This window comes from Heterocephalus glaber, unplaced genomic scaffold, assembly GCF_053883595.1.
Source record: "Heterocephalus glaber isolate CG9 unplaced genomic scaffold, H.glaber_assembly_v1.0 deba00001577, whole genome shotgun sequence".
In the NCBI taxonomy this organism is placed as follows: Eukaryota; Metazoa; Chordata; class Mammalia; order Rodentia; family Bathyergidae; genus Heterocephalus; species Heterocephalus glaber.
In genome coordinates this window covers 16,336,967-16,354,569 of record NW_028258358.1, presented here as the reverse complement: position 1 = coordinate 16,354,569, position 17,603 = coordinate 16,336,967, and positions in this window count along the sequence as shown.

Genomic DNA, 17,603 nt, shown 5'->3' with positions numbered 1-17,603 from the left:
AGACTTCACATTGGCTCACCCAAAGTTACACTCAGAGATACTGTGCAGAATGTAATTTTTTTAACAATGGGAAAACAATCATTGCAACCATATTACTAATCTTTTCTGAACTACATCTTTCATAAGGAGAATTCTGAATGAAGCTTTAATGTTTATGAATACTATTAGCTCCATGGTCTATCTGCTATCCTTAGGAGGTAGATATTTAATCTGTGAAACATTTGTAAAACACCAAAAGCACAGTGTCCTTTGACCTGGGTCACTAAAATTACACCCCACTCTATTCACTTTTTTATTTCACCCAGCAGGTCCTATACATATGTATCGTGGCTTATGAAGCATTCAGCCAGAGTATGATCTTTGACTTCTGACCACCTGTGTCCCATACTTTTTGTGTGAAAGAAATAAATGACAGGCTTGGAGATTAAGTCCATTGCTCCTTTTTTATTCAGGTGTATTGCCAGCTGAGTTGAATGACCCAGAGGTGCCTTAATTTATATATTTTTTTACCATTATACCTTATAACAATGTATGTGTTACTGACAAATTATCATAATATTCTGTGTCACAAATGAGTTCTATTCTTTAGCAAGTAGGTATATCAATTCAATAAAAAACTAACGTATTGCATACTCACATATGGATATACATCCTTAATTACAGCATGTGTTTTCCATATTAATGTCATCATCATTGTTTTTAAATCCAAGATCTTTGACATTTTGGAATGCTTTCCAGGGGCTTGCAAATGGAGTTTATATATTACTATTCCAGACTTCTCCTGGGAATTACATTTGGAGATTCTATACTGAACAAGTTTCATTTTAACAGTTCTGAAAATTTCTAAGAAAGTCAACAGCAACAAATCCTCATTAATAAAGCACAAATTCGGTTTCTTGTCAGTTATCTATCATTTTAATTCATTTATTTGAGAGATAATTATTGAATCTCTACAAAACCAAAAACTATGCCAGATACTGTGGAAAATATAAAGATAAGTTTCTTTCTTCCAGAAATTTGATAAATGAATTAAGATAGATGCACAAATAACTACAGGATAGATTCAGATTGCATAGTTCCAAATCTGAGATTCAAATATGGTTGAATTGGCTAAGAGGATGAAAAGAGACTTTATGAAAGAGGTGGCATTAGCCCTAGGTTTTGAACTATATATAGGAAACATATAAAATAATCCAAGTGGAAGTGAACAGCATGATTCATCCATCAAACAAAAAGAAAAGAACTGATCTTATTTATGAAACTAGTCCATAATGAGTCCATAATGAAAGGATAATAGGACAAGTGAGGAAATGTAATGCTTAAATTGAAAAATATGGCGGAAGATGGATTAAGAAGGATATTGACTATCACGTTAAGGAATTTTAACATTATAGTAGGGGTTGAGAGTTATTGGACTTTTAAAAATAAAGACAATAAATTTTGACTAGAGATTTTAAAAAGAAGATATATCAGTATAAAGAGTCACCCTTATTGGAGTCGTGCAGAATTTATTTTTATTTCTAAATCTTAAATGTGTTAGTGATGTGAATGAGCATGCTTATTCTTTTTGTGCCTCAGTTTCCTCTCCTGAAAATGTTAGATTGCTTTTCAATCAAGATTGCTATATTTACTCAGGTAGTATGTGCAATATTTCCTAATGGTAGAAAAGTATTGGCTAAAAAAGTTCTGCCTTTATCTATTTTTATACAAGTGTTTAATAGATGGAAAATTGAAGAATGGAAACTAGGAAAATAACAAGAAATTTGAACCAATGTGATAACAATATTTATATTTCATTTTTAATAGAAGTTTCTAGAAAGTACAATAATTCTGCATCATAGACCTATCTATAGTGTAGATGCAGTAGAATAATATTTAACTCATCTAATTTACTCTATTTCAACATCACTTATGGATTAAAAGTTGAAATTTATGGTTGCATTTTACAAACCTTACCCACACTGATGATCTGCTCCACTGTTTGGTGATATAAATCATATGTATCTGCTCAATAAGTACTTAGCTTTGAGTCTCTTAATTTGTATAAGACAGCAATCTCTTCAACTTTGGCAGAATTCTAAACAGTGTTTTAATCCTCTAACAATCTATCCTTCCTCATATATACATACATACATACATATGATAGTGTTTTGCATAATTTTACATATATTTACATATAAAATAATATAGCCAGTTAAATCAATTGTTAACAGAATGTCACCATGTAATTCTCAATTCAAATATATACGGTTTGAAATACACCCATAACTTTTATTTTTCTACTTCACAATTCAATGAATGCATACCATGATCAAAATGGGTTATAAGTGTCTCCTATCATAGTATCTGATTTAGCATCTGATTTATGTTGTTCCTCATCAAAAATCCATTTTAGTGACTTGCACTGCTTTTTTGAAGGTTGAATCATTAACAAAAAAAGTAAGTTCAGATTCAACTTATTTGTCTTTGTTTGCAGAGGTCAATAGCTCTTAATAGAAGATGTCATCAGCAGGTTTTTACTATAGGGACAAACGGTGCCAAGAAAAAAAAATGTAAATAAATACAATAATAAAATCCAAACACATGTATATTTAGCTATGTCCTGGACATTGTCAAATATAACTGTCAAATTTTGCTTTCTCAAGCATTTTCCTACCCAAAACCCTTTCTACAATACCCAGATCTACTCTTGTGAATGTCTCAGGTTGTAAAGTGTAGGTGGTGGGTACACGAGGTCAGCAGCCTAACCCACAGAGAATAATGAGGACAGCAGACTAAGAGATGAGGGACTGCAGGGCTGCAGCCAGAATCTCCACACACAGTAGATGCACTTCCAGTCTAGAAAAACAAGACCTTCCCTGGGCCCTCAAGATAAAGGCTTTCACATTTGTGATGAATATGCATTATTCAACTGTACATATGATGTAGCATAACAAGTTAAATTGATTTTGTTTTTTGTTTTTTGTTTTGGATTTTTTGAGACAGGATCTTCCTTTGTAGTTCAGGATGACTTTGAACTGACTAGATATCCCAGGCTGGCCTTGAACTGTAGGCACTTTTCCTACCTCAGCCTCCTGACTGTTGGGATTACAGTTATGTGCTACCACATCCAGCTAAATCACTCGTTAATAGAGTGTTACAACTCAATTATATTCCTCTCCATCCTTCATTTCTTTACTTTTTCTCTCCCTCTATGATACTTGAGGAATGAACATTGTTACAAGTTCCACTGAATTTAGATCTGAAGAAAGTAGTCTAAATTGAGACAAAATTTTGCTCACAAATCATAATGCAATCCTGATCTCTTGACTGTGACACTGCAGTGATTTCAGTGACAACATAAACAGAACAATATCCATGCACTTCTGAATCCTGTAGATTCTCAGAAAAACCTCATGGGTCTCTGCTTACCCCAAACAAGACTTATTTCCAGACTTAGAAATTCAAATCAGAAGACTATTTCTGGGCTGGGAAATTAGCTAAGTGGTTCCAGCTCCTGCCTCACAAGTGCAAGTTCCCGAGTTCGATCCCCAGTACTAAAAAAAAAAGAGTCCTTTGAAGCAGAAGACTATTTCTGGTTATGTAGTAGTGCTTGTACCCATAGCTAGCAAACCCTGCGATGTATTTGTTGCCCAAGAAGATAGTATGTTTCACTCATTTTCTGAGCTGCCAACCTACCTTTACAAATGTGTGACCACAGTGCCTTTATCTTAAGAAAATAGGTCAGGTATCAACCTTCATTATGGAAACTTTACAAAGTAAAAATTCTGCATATAAGTTCATTCTAGAAATATGTCAATCCAAATAATAATGTAAATATACTTGCATAGTCTATGAAAATAAACTAAGGAAGACAATGGAATTTACATTTCATCTCCACCCTTAGCTGTTACGGTTTATGCCTAGATGTCACCCTAAAGCCTCATTTGACCATAGACAGGACCATTGGAAGATGATGGATTACAGGAGCATTATACCTGAATTGCTATTAGGAAGTGAGGCCTGGTCAGAAGAGGCAAATTACCACGATTGTGACTTAGATGATTATGTCTCTGTTCATTTTCCCTCCCTTAACTCTCTGCTTCCTCCATGAAGTGAAGAAGCTCTAATAAGCCCCACTGCCATGTTGTCCTGCTTTGGAGACACCTGATTGTGGATTGAAACCTCTACAAACTGAGAGTCAAAATCTCCTCTAATTTGTAGATACCAGGTATTGTGCCTCAACAATGAAGAAAGTTACTAAGATAATCACTTTCTTAAATTCTCTTTCTTTTTCCTTCTCATTTTCTTTTTTCTTTTCTTTCTTTATTTTATTTTATTTTTTTTGGTATCAAACTCAGGACCTTGTGCTTGCAAGGCAGGCATGGTGCCATTGAGCTAAATTCAAGACTCCTTCTCATTTTCTAATAGCTGAGGAATGGAAATTTTGTTTATATTCATGGTAGTATCCTTCTGTCTTAAATTAGAATGATTTCCAGTGATATAAATGTAGAAGTCAGTGCCCTAAATAACACTGAAAAAATCAGGAAGATTTTTGATTTATCAGAAATTATTATTTCGCTCCATGTTTAAGGAACAAGTTTTCCCAAATTTGAGAATCACTCCTTTAGCTAATTTGTAAAGAAATCATACCTTTAGTTAAAACTCCACTCAGTCACCTACGTGTGTGACTATAGGCTCACGTCCTAGTTGTGTGACCATAGGTTACACTCTTTCACTTTTTTGATTGTGAAATAATTACAATTGTAAAGATTTTGTGAGTTGATGAAAAGTGCTTAATAAATGTTAATTATTCTAGTTGATACTTCTGTAAAGTTATTGCAACCATCCATTACCTTTGCAAATTTACCAAAGTCTTAAAAGATTCAATATTGCTGAAAAGTTCATAGTTAAAGTTTCCTCCAAAACTCAAGGCAAACTCTTAGCTGTGAACCTCTGTAAAAATGTAAAAGAAAGTTAAATACTTCTAACACGTAATGGGAAATAGTAAGCATTCCTATTCCAAGGGAACAAATAGGAGGCTAGAAAGGAATCTGACCAATGCAAGACCAAACACCATCAGAGTAAACTTTAAGTCCTATAGCTACATGCATAGAACCCAGCAGAAGGGCAAGTTGTGGTGAGACATTTGTTCCTAAAAGGAACACAATCCCTATTGCCTTTCTGGTTGATGCCCACATGGCTTCTCTCTTGGGGTGACTCCACTCACTACCTGCAGCTTTGCTCAGCAGATGATTTGTGGTTCTGTCATCTCCAACTTCCTGAGACCTTCACCTTCACTCACACAGCTTCATGCACTGCCTTGCCAGTGGCACAATGCCTTACTCCCCAAGCCTTTTCTGAAAACTGCACAGGAGCCTCAGTAACCACACAATTTGAACATTCTGTATGCAAGATAAATCAGCACTAGGTGGATGATGCCAATAGTGTCTGCTAATGAGAGCTATAACTGGGCCCCCTTGTAACATAGCTGCAGTGGTCTCTGAGTGCTTGGATGGCTGGGTACCATGAAATGAGTTCCAGGGAAACAATTCCCTAGCACAGTGATAGTGAACCTTTTAGAACTTTCAGCAATAACAAACAGCCAGCTGTGACACCCATGCCATAGGTTCACTACCATTGCCCTAGGAAGTCCTTCTTGAGCATATGTGCCAGGGACTCAGTTCAAAATGAATGTTTTATAGTGCTGTACTGTTGGGCTGCAAAGGGTTGGGTCTGGCCAATTTCTGAGATGCCTTCAAGCCATCTTTCCCATTGTCTGAATTGTAAAGTACTTAACTTCTTTTTAATACTAATCTCAGCAACTAAGTTCTCATGGCCCCAATTTTCCTTTCTGGACATCAGGAAAATGTTCAAATTATTCAGAACTGCTTTTTACCACCAGCTCTCCCTGAACATATGGTTAGAACAGCCAGCAGTAACTATGTCACAGTTTGAACATTTGATGATTTGAAATTTCCTCTGCTAGATTAATTATTCCATTATCCTTAATCTCAGTCTCCAGCAAAGTCTCAGAACCTAGTGCAAAAATGAAGACAAATTTTCTGCCAAGGTGTAATACATTTAGTCCAACTGCCAATAGAGTTCTTGTTACCAAAGAATTCTTTCTGAGCCTGGTCTTTACTGTCTGCATTTCTATTGGATTCTGGTATTCTGAGCTTTGAGCAGAATTTCTCATCATTTTCTGCTTGCTTTGCTTACAGTACTATAAGAATTCTCTGGCTAGCATCTTCAACACGTTCCAAACTCCTCCTATTTCCAAAGGTTTCTGAACCAAATGGTCAAAAATGGTCACAGTAATGATCTCACTCCTTCCTCTTCAGCAAGAGAAAAATCAGTGGATACGTCTTAAAATAATTCATTTGGTACAAGAAATAGCATTCTGTATTCTTGAAGTTAAGTGCATCATTAGAGCTGATATGAAACAGATTCAAGAAGAGTTCTGTGTAAAATTCTGTGAAAGACAGTGAATAATAGTTGGAAAGAAGATAGGTTCTGGAAATGGACATCACAAATTTATTTAATTTATCTGATTTTTGTATTGTCATTTTTATATTAGAAAACCATGAGCCAAAATAAATCTCTCCTTTAAGCTATGGGGCTTGAGTATTTTGTGACTGTGACATAAAGGTGACTAAAACATACAATAATAGAATATCATGAGGATAAAATGTTATAATGTGTGTAAAATGTTTTTAATTCTAATTTGTGTTTGTGTGTGTGCTCGCATGCTATATGCACACAGGTGAATGTGTGTAACTACAGAGGGTTTTCACATTCCTCAAAACCTTCTGAAGTCCATCAAATTATTGTTGATAGGTGTTAATTAGATATCTTGTAGGCAGTTAGACAGGGCCCCCCTCAAGGCCCCAGTCCTCAAGGTGCGAGCCCTCCAGGAGCCAACACAGGGAGGGGCCAATATGGAGAACATTTGAGGCACATTCACTGATTAGCATTATATAACTACGAGGCACTACTTCCACTAGAGATAGATAGCAGCGATTGATATTCTAAATGGGAAATTCCTTATATGTGACTTATTTTCCCATTTGATTTCCATTTAATCAATATTACCTGGGTAACTGTATTTGTAATCTTATGGTTTTGTCCCACCTCATGCTCCCCTATTTCAAAATGGCCATTATTAACACCATTCATGCAAGAGCTTGGAGAAACTAAGGCAGCAATACTTAGGTAACAAGTATCTAAAATGAAGGAAACATGGAGACATTTTCATCATAGGAAATATAGGGAAAACAAATATGACTGAGGAGGCTTAGCTTGGATGAATAAAAAACCTCTTGTCTTACACCTACCCCAAATTCAGGATGCGGAATAATCCCTTCCCACCCTTAGCTTATAATATAGCCCATAATTAAGTTAAATAGACTGAATGGCCAACACCTTATTTTAACAAAGAACAAAATGTGACTTAAAAGTGAGACATAATAGTTAAAATAGGAGAATATGCCCTCCTCCTCAAACTACAGTGAGATTAGGTTTCCTTCCTATGAGGAAAACTGTTGCCAGGAAGGTTGACTTAGAGAAATGATACTACTCTTTGACAGAAAGTAGAACACCAAATTCTAAGACACCAGTCAAAATGAATATTGTTTAGGGTCAGAAAATCTGAATAGGATTTCTGTGAGTTTGCCATATTACTTATGTATTACATATGCAAAGTTCAAATTTTATGATGTAACCTCTCACCAAGATTTAGCATCTCTCTTCAATCCCTCCTCCTTCAAAGAGCCTTGGCCTCTGGAACCTCTTAGGTTTCTTATCTGTCTACTTCACTGCCCACCCCTTTGGGCATTCCTTTTCATAATTTTCTATTCCTATATTCTCACTTCCATGGGATCTTAATCCAAACATTTGTGCTTTTTGCTTTATCATCAAGCAAGTGGTACTGAAAATAAAAGAACACATAAGATTCTGACAAATAAATTACATGTTTTGGATAAATAATCTTTGAATAACATTACAACACACTAGGATATATGATAAACTTAGAAGATAATTTTAATAGAGAAAAGTTGTATGAGAATTTACTTATTACAAATTTCTTGCTGCTTGAAGTATGTCAAATTCAAAACATCCACATAGGAATAGTAATGATTATATTCACCTGTGCACTGTAATCTATACAAAGCACAGTATCATCATCAATCATACCAAATTGATATTATCATCTTCACTTTCTAATTTAATACTTTTGTTCACTTTAACTATTTTAGTTATATCAATGCTGAAGCATGAGAAAATTTGACAACTTTACATGAAGTCTACATTAAAAGTCATTATTGAAAATTACATAATCATCAACTTGACTGGATTACAAGACTTCTGAAAAAGTGATTGAATCATGGGTGTGCTATACTCATCAGTGGATTCATCCATAGTTCATAGTTGTATGTGCTGTTAGGATGTGGTGGGCAGGTGTGTTCTCAGAGGCATACCCTTGGAGGGTATATCTCTCACAGAGCTCTTGCCCTTTGCTCTGCTGTGGGGCTCCATGAACTAAGTGGCTTTGCCGCATCACATCCTTGTGCCATAATGTCCCTGCCATGGAGCCAGCTAACCACTGACTGAAACCATGATCTAAAATCATGAGCCAAATTAAATCCTTATCCTTTAAATTGTGGCATGTTGTTCTCAGCAGTGAAAAAAATGGCTAATACAATGTCTATATAATGGAGCATAGTAGATTTCCTTAAATTTTATATAATATTCAACCTAATGCTTACACATATAATTCACTCAAGAAATATTTAAAAATAAATATTAAGAATTGTAGTTGTGATATATATATGTATATATAATATATTATATATATGTATATATTATATATACATATATATATATATATATATTCATGTTCTGTTCACATTTTCCCATAGCATTTGGAGTGCAAATAAGAAAATAAATCATTTATATAAGGTACAGAGGGTTTTATCAGGAGTTTCCTTGATAATTTATTAGCATGCTCCAGGCCAAATAAGCAGAAAGGATTCAACCATGATAAGATTGTCACACAAGTTAAAATTGGCCTACATATCTTTGTGATTGTGAGAAAAATCTGAGCTTTTCTAATGTCATGATTACTATCATTTTTCTTGATAGTATTTCCTCAGGTAGTTGCTTAGGAAATTGGTATGGATTAAGATAGTATATTTGCACTTCTACCTCACCCCAAGCCCATCTATGCTTAATCTGCCCAAAATTGGGAGATGATCACAGTTTTAATAACTTTACATTGCATACTATGCTATTTTTAATTTCTTAATTTAAAATTTTTACTTTTTAATTCATTAATTTTATTGGTACATTTTAGGTATACAATATGGTCACATTCATTATTGGAAATTTGTATGTTTACATAATATATCTTCATTCTTGTTTTTCCCCATTCCACTGCCCTCCCTTCAACCCCTCCACGCCTCCCTATTTACAAAGACTTTGTTTCCATTTTTCCTATTTTCTCATATTAATTCCATTATCTTCTTTCCTTTCTCCTCCCCCTCCCCCTACCCCTTCTCCTTTGGAAATTTTTTTTCTATTTCACATTTTCTATTGTACATTTTGATTCTTATTTACACTTTCACTTTCTCACACCAGACAAGCTATTCAGTATTTACACAAGTGGGTCCTATTTATTTCACTTAAGAGTATGGCCTCAACGTGCATCAATTTAGCTATAAATGTATCTAGTTTCTCATGCTTTTTGGCTGAGCAGTACTCTATTTTATTTTTTAAAAACCCATATCTTCTTTATCCATTCATTAGTTAATGGACAATTGAGCTGTTTCCAAGTTTTAGCTATTACAAACTGTGCTACTATAAACATGGGTGCACATATATCACTGTGGTATGATTCTTTTCATTCTTTTGGGAAAATACCCAACAGGGAAATAGCTGGGTCAAATGAACCTTTAATCCTAGTTCTTTGAAATATCTCCATACTGATTTCCACAGTGGTTGCAGCAGTCTACACTCCCACCAGCAGTGGAGCAGGGTTCCTCTTTCCCCACAGCCCTGCCAGCATTTGTCATTAATTGATTTTTTTTTTTTTTTTTTTTGGTACCAGGGATGGAACTTGGGATCTTGAGCTTGTGCATCAGGTGCTAGAACCACTAAGCTAAATCCTCAGCCCCATTAATTGATTTCTTGATAGCAGTCATTCTTTCTGGAGTGAGGTATCATCTCAGCATTGTTTTCATTTGCATCTCTTGAATGACTAGGGATGTTGAACATTTTTTCATATGCTTACTTGCTATTTCTACATCTTGGTCTAAGAAATGTCTGTTCATTTCAGATGCCCATTTTTGGATTGGGTCTTTAAATTTGGGAGGTCTGAGTTTTAAAAATTCTTTACATATTCTAGATAGTAGACCTTTGTTTGAGGAACAGCTAGTAAAACATTTTCCTACATATGGGTTGTCTCTTCACACTGTTGGTGCTGTGCAGAAGCTTTTTAAGAAGAGATCCCACTTGTTGATTGTTTGTGCTAGTTCATCTGCAGCTGAGGTTTTGTTCATGAAATCTTTTCCTATGCAGATGTCTTCAAGAGTTCTTCCTAACCTCTCTTCCATGCACTTTAGTGTTTCTGTTTTAATATTTAGATCTTAAACCATTTTGATTTTAGTTCAGTGGCTGGTGAGAGATATGGGTCTAGTTTTAATCTTTGGCAAGTTGAAACTTAGTTTTTCTACCACCATTTAATGAAGAGGTTCTTTCTTCCAATGGGGGTGTTTGGCTCCCTTATCAAAGATGAGGCAGCTGAGTATGTCTGGAGTTGTTTCTTTATCTTCTAATCTGGTCTACTGATCCTCGACTCTGTTACTTTGCCAGTACCATGCTGTTTTTATCACAGTAGCTTTGTAATGTAGTTTCAAGTTGTGGATTATGATACCCCTTACCTTGTCTATATCATCTAAAATTACTTTTGCTATTCTAGGTCTGTTATTGTTCCAAATAAAATTTTTGGGTTGTTTTCTCAAGTTCTGTGAGGTACGCTTTTGGAATTTCAATTGGAATTGCTTTGAACCTATGTGGTAGTTTGGAAATATGGCCATTTTTGCTATATTGTTTCTTCCTACCCAGTAGCAAGGGATGTCTTCCCACTTTCTGATATCTTCTTTGATCTTTTTTTCAGTGGTGTAATTTTAAGAGTAGAGGTCTTTGATTTCTTTTGTTAGGTTGATTCCTAGATATTTTATTAATTTGGATGCTATTGTGAAAGGGGTTGTTTCTCCATTTCCTATCTCAGTGAGTTTGGTTTTCTTGTACAGGAAGGCTTTGGATTTTTGTGTGCTGACCTTGTATCCAGCTATTCTACTGAATTTGGTTATTAAATCCAGAAGACTTTTGGTGGAGCTCTTGGGGTCTTCTCTTTAGAGCATCATGTCATCTGCAAATAATGACAATTTGACTTCTTCATTTCCTATCTTTATTTCTTTTATTTCTTTCTCTTGTCTAATTGCTGCTGCTAATGTTTCTAAAACTATATCTAACAGCAGTGGGGATCATGGACATTCTTGTCTTGTTCTTCATTTTAGTGCGAAGGATTTCAGATTTTGATCACTTAGTATGATATTGGCTGTCGCTTTTTCATGGATGTCTTTTATCAGGTTGAGGTAGAGACTGTCTATTCCAATTTTTTGTAGGGCTTTTATCATGAATGGGCATTGTATTTTGTGGAACCCTTTTTCTGTATCTATTGAGATGATCATATGGTTTTTGTCCTTGGCTCTATTAATAGAGTGTATTACATTTATTTATTTGCATGTGTTGAACCATCCCTGCATCCCTTGGATGAATCCCAATTGGTCAGGGTGTATGATCTTCTTGATGATTTTCTGCATTTTGTTTGCCAGTATCTTATTCAGGATTTTTGCATTTATGCTCATTAGTGAGATTGGCTTATACTTCTCTTTTTCAGTTGGGTCTTTCTCTTCTTTTGGGGTTAAGGTGATGCTTCCATGAATGAATTTGGAACTATTGCTTCCCTTTCAATTTCATTGATGAGTTTAAACAGTAGTGGCAGTGGGTTCTCTCTAAACATCTTGTAGAGTTCAGCAGTGAAACCATCAGGAACCAGGCTTTTCTTCTTTGGTAAGTTTCTAATTACATTTACAATTTCATTGATTGATTGTGGGTGATTTAAAATTTTTAGGTCTTCTTTGTTCAACTTTGGTAATTCATAAGTATCTAGGAATTTGTCTGTGTCTTCTGTATTTTTCATCTTATTGGACTACAGTTTCTCAAAGTAGGTATTGATGATCCTCTAGATTTCTGCTGAACCCATTGTAATTTCACCCTTTTCATTCCTAGCTGTATGGATTTGGGTCTTTTCTTTCCTTTTTTTTAGTAAGGTAGGCTAAGGGCTTGCCAATTTTTTTTATTCTTTTGAAGAACCAACTCTTTGTTTTATTGATTTTTGTATTGTTGTCTTAGTCTCCATTGCATTGATTTATGCCCTGAAATTTATAATTTCCTCCTTGTACAAGCTTTGGGTTTGTGCTGCTCTTCTTTTTCTAGAAGCTTGAGGTTCAGCATCAGGTTAATTGGGCTCATTCTGTTTTCCTAATATGCATATTCACTGCTATGAATTTCCCTTGTAAGACTGCTTTCATTGTGTCCTATAGATTCTGATATGTTGTATTTGCATTATCATTTAATTATAACTGTCTGATTTCTTCTTTAATTTCCTCTGTGACCCATTGCTGATTCAAAAGTGTGTTGTTCAATTTCCATGTTTTTATGAAATTTTTGTGGTTTCTTTTGGTATTGATCTCCAATTTCATCACACTATGGTCTGGTAATATACAGGGATCACTTCAATTCCTTTGCACTTACTTAAGCAAGTATGAGCAAGTATTTGTCTAATTTGGAGAACAACCTGTGTGCAGCCAAAAAGAATGTGTATTCTGATTTTGTGGGGTGGAACACTCTGTAAACATCTATTAAGTCCATTTGTCCAGGGGTTTGATTGAGTTGTACTATTTCATTGTTTATTTTTTGTCTAGTTGATCTATCTATTTAGATATCTATTTAGATATATAGATGCCCCTCTTACAGTGATATATTGATGTCCTCCACTACTATTGCATTTGTGCTTATTTGATTTTTAATGTCAGTTAGTATTTGTTTTATATATTTGGGTACAGTAGTATTTGGTTTTTATTTGGTAATTATATTTGTCATCTCTTCTTTCTTTGACTTTTTCCTTCAAAAGGATGTAGTGTCTTTCTTTGTCTCTCTTAATTAGTGTTGGTTTGAAACCCATTTGATCTGCAAAGAGAATAGCTACTCTTGCCTTTTTTCGGGTTTCTGTCACATGGAGTATTGTTTTCCTCTCTTTAACTTTCAGTCTATGAGTTTCTTTTTGAATTAAGGGTGTTTTTGTATGCAGCATATTGTTGAATCTTGCTTTTTGACCCATTCTGCCAGTCTATTTCTTCTGCTTGGTGAATTGAGAAGATTACCACTGATGGTTATAGCTGATACATAATGACTTATCCTTGTCGTGACTTTTTCTTTTTGTTGGATTCTCCCCCTTTGTGTTTAATTTGTTGATATACCCAATGGATTCATTCTGCTGCACTTCCTGGGGTGATGATCCTCATTGTCTTTTACTAGGATATTGTTTAAAATTTTTGGAGTGCTAGTTTGGTATTCATGAAGTTCCTCAGGTTCTCTTTGTCATAAAGCATCTTATTTCTCCATCAATTTTGAAAGATAGTTTTTCAGGGTACATCAATATGGGTTGGAGGTTGTTATCCTTTAGGGCTTGAAATACTTCATTCCAGGCTCCTCTTGCCTTGAGAGTTTGTGTTGAGAAGACTGCTGTGACTCTGATGGGCTTTCTCTATGTGTGATTTGTTTCTTTTCTCTAACTGCTTGTAGAATTTTGTTCTTCTGTTGGGTTACTGGAATCTTAACTATTATATTCCTAGGTATAGATTTTTTTTATCATGGCTAGTTGGAGTCCTCTATGTCTCACTTATCTCTATGTCTAATTCTTTTCTCCTGCTTGGGAAGTTTTCTGCTATTACTTCTGTGAAAATTGTTTGTGTCATTTGCACTATCTCCTGTTTCTTCATTGACTCCAATTAGTCTTATGTTATTCTTCTTTGCATCATCTAGCAGCTGCTGGATTGATTTCTTGTGGTTCCTTACTATTTTTAAGAAATTTTTCTTTTCCTGGTCAATAATTGCAATCCTGTCTTCAATATCTGAAATTCTGTCCTCATATTGGCTCATTCTTCTGCATAAACCTTCAATGTTGTTTTTAATCTCCTGGATATGTGTTTGCATCTGTTTTATGGATTCCATTTGTTTCCTATGCTGGGATTCCATCATGTTCCTCAGCTCCTCTATTTTTTTTTAATCTTTGTGTGCTCTAGATTTATTAATCATGTCTTTCACTATGGACATAATCTCTGTTGTTATCTGAGAAATAATTTCTAATTTTATTTTTTCCAGATCCTATTTTGTTGCCAGTTCAGGGAGCCCAGGTGGTTGAGTTTCAGAATGTTCCATCTCTTTGTCCCTCATGGGCACCTTGGATGATCTAGAAGTCTGGTTTTGAGTCTTGTTTACATATCTCTTCATTTCAACAGATGCAGCCTACCGCACTTTTGTTTAGGTGACTATTTCCTCACCCATTTGGCTTCAGTACTCAGCAAGCCTCAGAGATGCATTGTCTCTGCTGCTCACCACTGTGCCAATTGAGTTCAGAATGGTGGCCTTTTGATTTCCTGTGCTGCGCTGCTGTCCCAGTGTGGCTCTGGCTGGGGCCTGTGCACACTCTGGCTGGTATCTTGGCATGCCTCTGGTTGGGGCCTGCCCACCTGTGTAGCTGTTGCCTGAGGGCCTTTGACTGGTGACTGTGCACCTGAGTCACTGATGTCTTGTTGGGCCCCTGGCAGTGTCCTGCATGCTTATCCAGCTGTTTTCCAGGTGGGCCTTTGGCTGGGGCCTGTGAGCTCAAGCCAATTGTGTCTGGGTGGGGCTCTGGGTGGGCCTTGTGTACCCATGCCACTTTTGTCCACACAGGCTTCTGACTGTGTCTGTACAGACTTATAGATAGTATCTGGGCTGGCCTCTGACTTTTCCCTGTGTGCCTGTACAGCTGTTTTCAAGGCAGTCATTTGGCTGGAGCCTGTGAGCCAAAGCCACTGGTGTCAGGGCAGGCCTCTTCTTTCTATATTCTTATATTCTTGGTATACATTCATAGTCTTGATGTGAGACATTTCCTTCTTTTAAAATGATCCTTATGTTTGTATTCCTTACTCACAAGACTGCTTAAGGAATTCTTTTGTAAACTCTGTTATTTCTTGCTCCAAACAGTGTGAGATTAAAAATCAAAAAGAGAACAAAGATGAGTTTTCTAAATTCTGATCTCCATCCACCTTGGCATTTAAAATTAGCATATTAACCTATCTGGCAACTATTAAGCATATTACATGTCATGTCACTTTTCCAGCAAAATGAAAACAAATGCAGCAGGTATAATAAAAACTATTTTAAGATATAGAAATAACTTTTTGATGTCTATGATTCACTATTATTTTAAATATTTCAATTGCAAAAGTTTATCTTAATGCCAAGAGTATGTTAGTTGAAAATATACTGTGATAAGGCACCAGGGATTTAGCTCAGTGGTTCTGCCACCTGCCTTACAAGCGGAAGGTCCCAAGTTCTATCCCCAGTACCAAAAAAATAAAGAAAATACACTGTGCAAAAAGATATATTAATAAAACTAGGGGGTAGATCTCCTGAGTTGATTAACATTCATGACATGTTTTCTTTCTTTTCTTCTTTCTTTTCTTCCTTCTTTCCTATAAAGGGGAAAAAAAGATTTATTTAATGCTAGCTTTGAGGAGATGGAATGATGTCACCACCCAAGTCACCCTCGCCATGTGCAGGGGTGTTAGTGACTTTTATAGCAAGGAACTGTGGAAGGGAAGGAACACAATACATCATAGACATACCCAGGTTTGTTTCATGTCTTCCTGGACATTACCCTCTCTCTCTCTGTCTCTTACCTGTAGAAATAAAATAAGAATATAACTTTATCTTAATTATTTTTCTCATTGCTGTGACAAGATACCTGACATTCACAAGTTAAAGGAGGAAAAGTTTATTTTAGCTCACAGTTTATAGAGGTTTCAATCCCTAGTCAGATGGTTAAAGGCAGTGCAGCATGGCAGAGGGCCATGCCAGAGGAGATATAGTCCCAGAACAGGCAGGTAGTGGCAGCAGAAATGAGCTTTCATTTCCATTTTATCCCACCCAGGCTACAGCCCTATTGGTTGGTGCCACTACACCCAAGGTAAGCCTTCCTCTTATCCAGTCCTGGAACCAAGGTAAACTATTCAGTGGACTAATTTAGTTATCACACACCCTTAATCTACATTCATGCATTTTAGATCCACCCACCTCTGAAAAGCCCCACCTGTGAGCGCATGAGGGGACACTTAGATAAAGCCACAACAGACCTCTTATGTGCAGATCTGCATATTCTGTCCTTTCTTCTTGTCTGAGGAGAGGTGAAGGGAGCAGTTTATACCATAGGCCTGAGGAATTTTGGAGAACCATTTGTCTCTAAAGAAAAAATAATATAATTTCTAACATTTAAGGTTCCATTTTTCCCCTGTGGTTTAGAATTCAATCTCGTTTTAGTTCACCCCTTAATCTTGAGGGCCTTGCAGTGCCACATCACCTGGCTGGCTGGTTATATCAAAAGCAACTGGATCATGAGCAAAGGAAAACCTGATACTTAAGTCTGAAGAAGTATCACTAAAGATTGTGAGGTCAAACACTATGGGCGTGTTTTCAACATTACTGCAATTAAAATTTTACTTCTCTTCATCTTGCAAGAGCTACCATACTACCATAAAAAAGAAAGAATAAATACCATTTGTCTGTCTATAATAATATTTCTTATCATGTAATGAGTCTTTCACTTCCATAATTGATAAAAGAAAAAGTCTTGCTCAAGACAATATTTTTAGAATTTTTTCACTATATCACTAGCAGTAATAATTTTTGGATTTTCTTTCTTTGCTTCTGAAGGTCTTGAAAGACCATAAACTCAGAACCTGCATTATATAACAAATAACATGACTTGGAGTCTACAAGTTTTTCCAGGAGACAGAAAGCAATTGAATGTCTCCTTGGCTTTATTGAAAGTTTTTATACGTCTAGACAAAAACGTACACAGAAACTGCTTACAACCCTGTAACTGCAGAGCAAAATATGAGCAGCATGACTCTCCATGGAGAGTCAGTAATTCCAATTAGATTCCTGATTTCCAGGAGTAGCCCTTTTGTTTATAACTTAGTTACTATTCCAAATACGCTTAGGTCCTGATTTAAAGTTCAACAAACTGGACATTTCCTGAACTAGTAAAAAATGCTTAGTATTATTATGTCATACTATATTTCAATCCACGTGCAGTATAGATTCATAAATTACTATTTTAATATCTTCCTGATATTTACCTAATGCAATTAATTTTATTAATGTTTAAATATAACTATTGTATAGAAGTACACAATACTTTAAATGCTTTTTATAAATTCAAAATATTTATT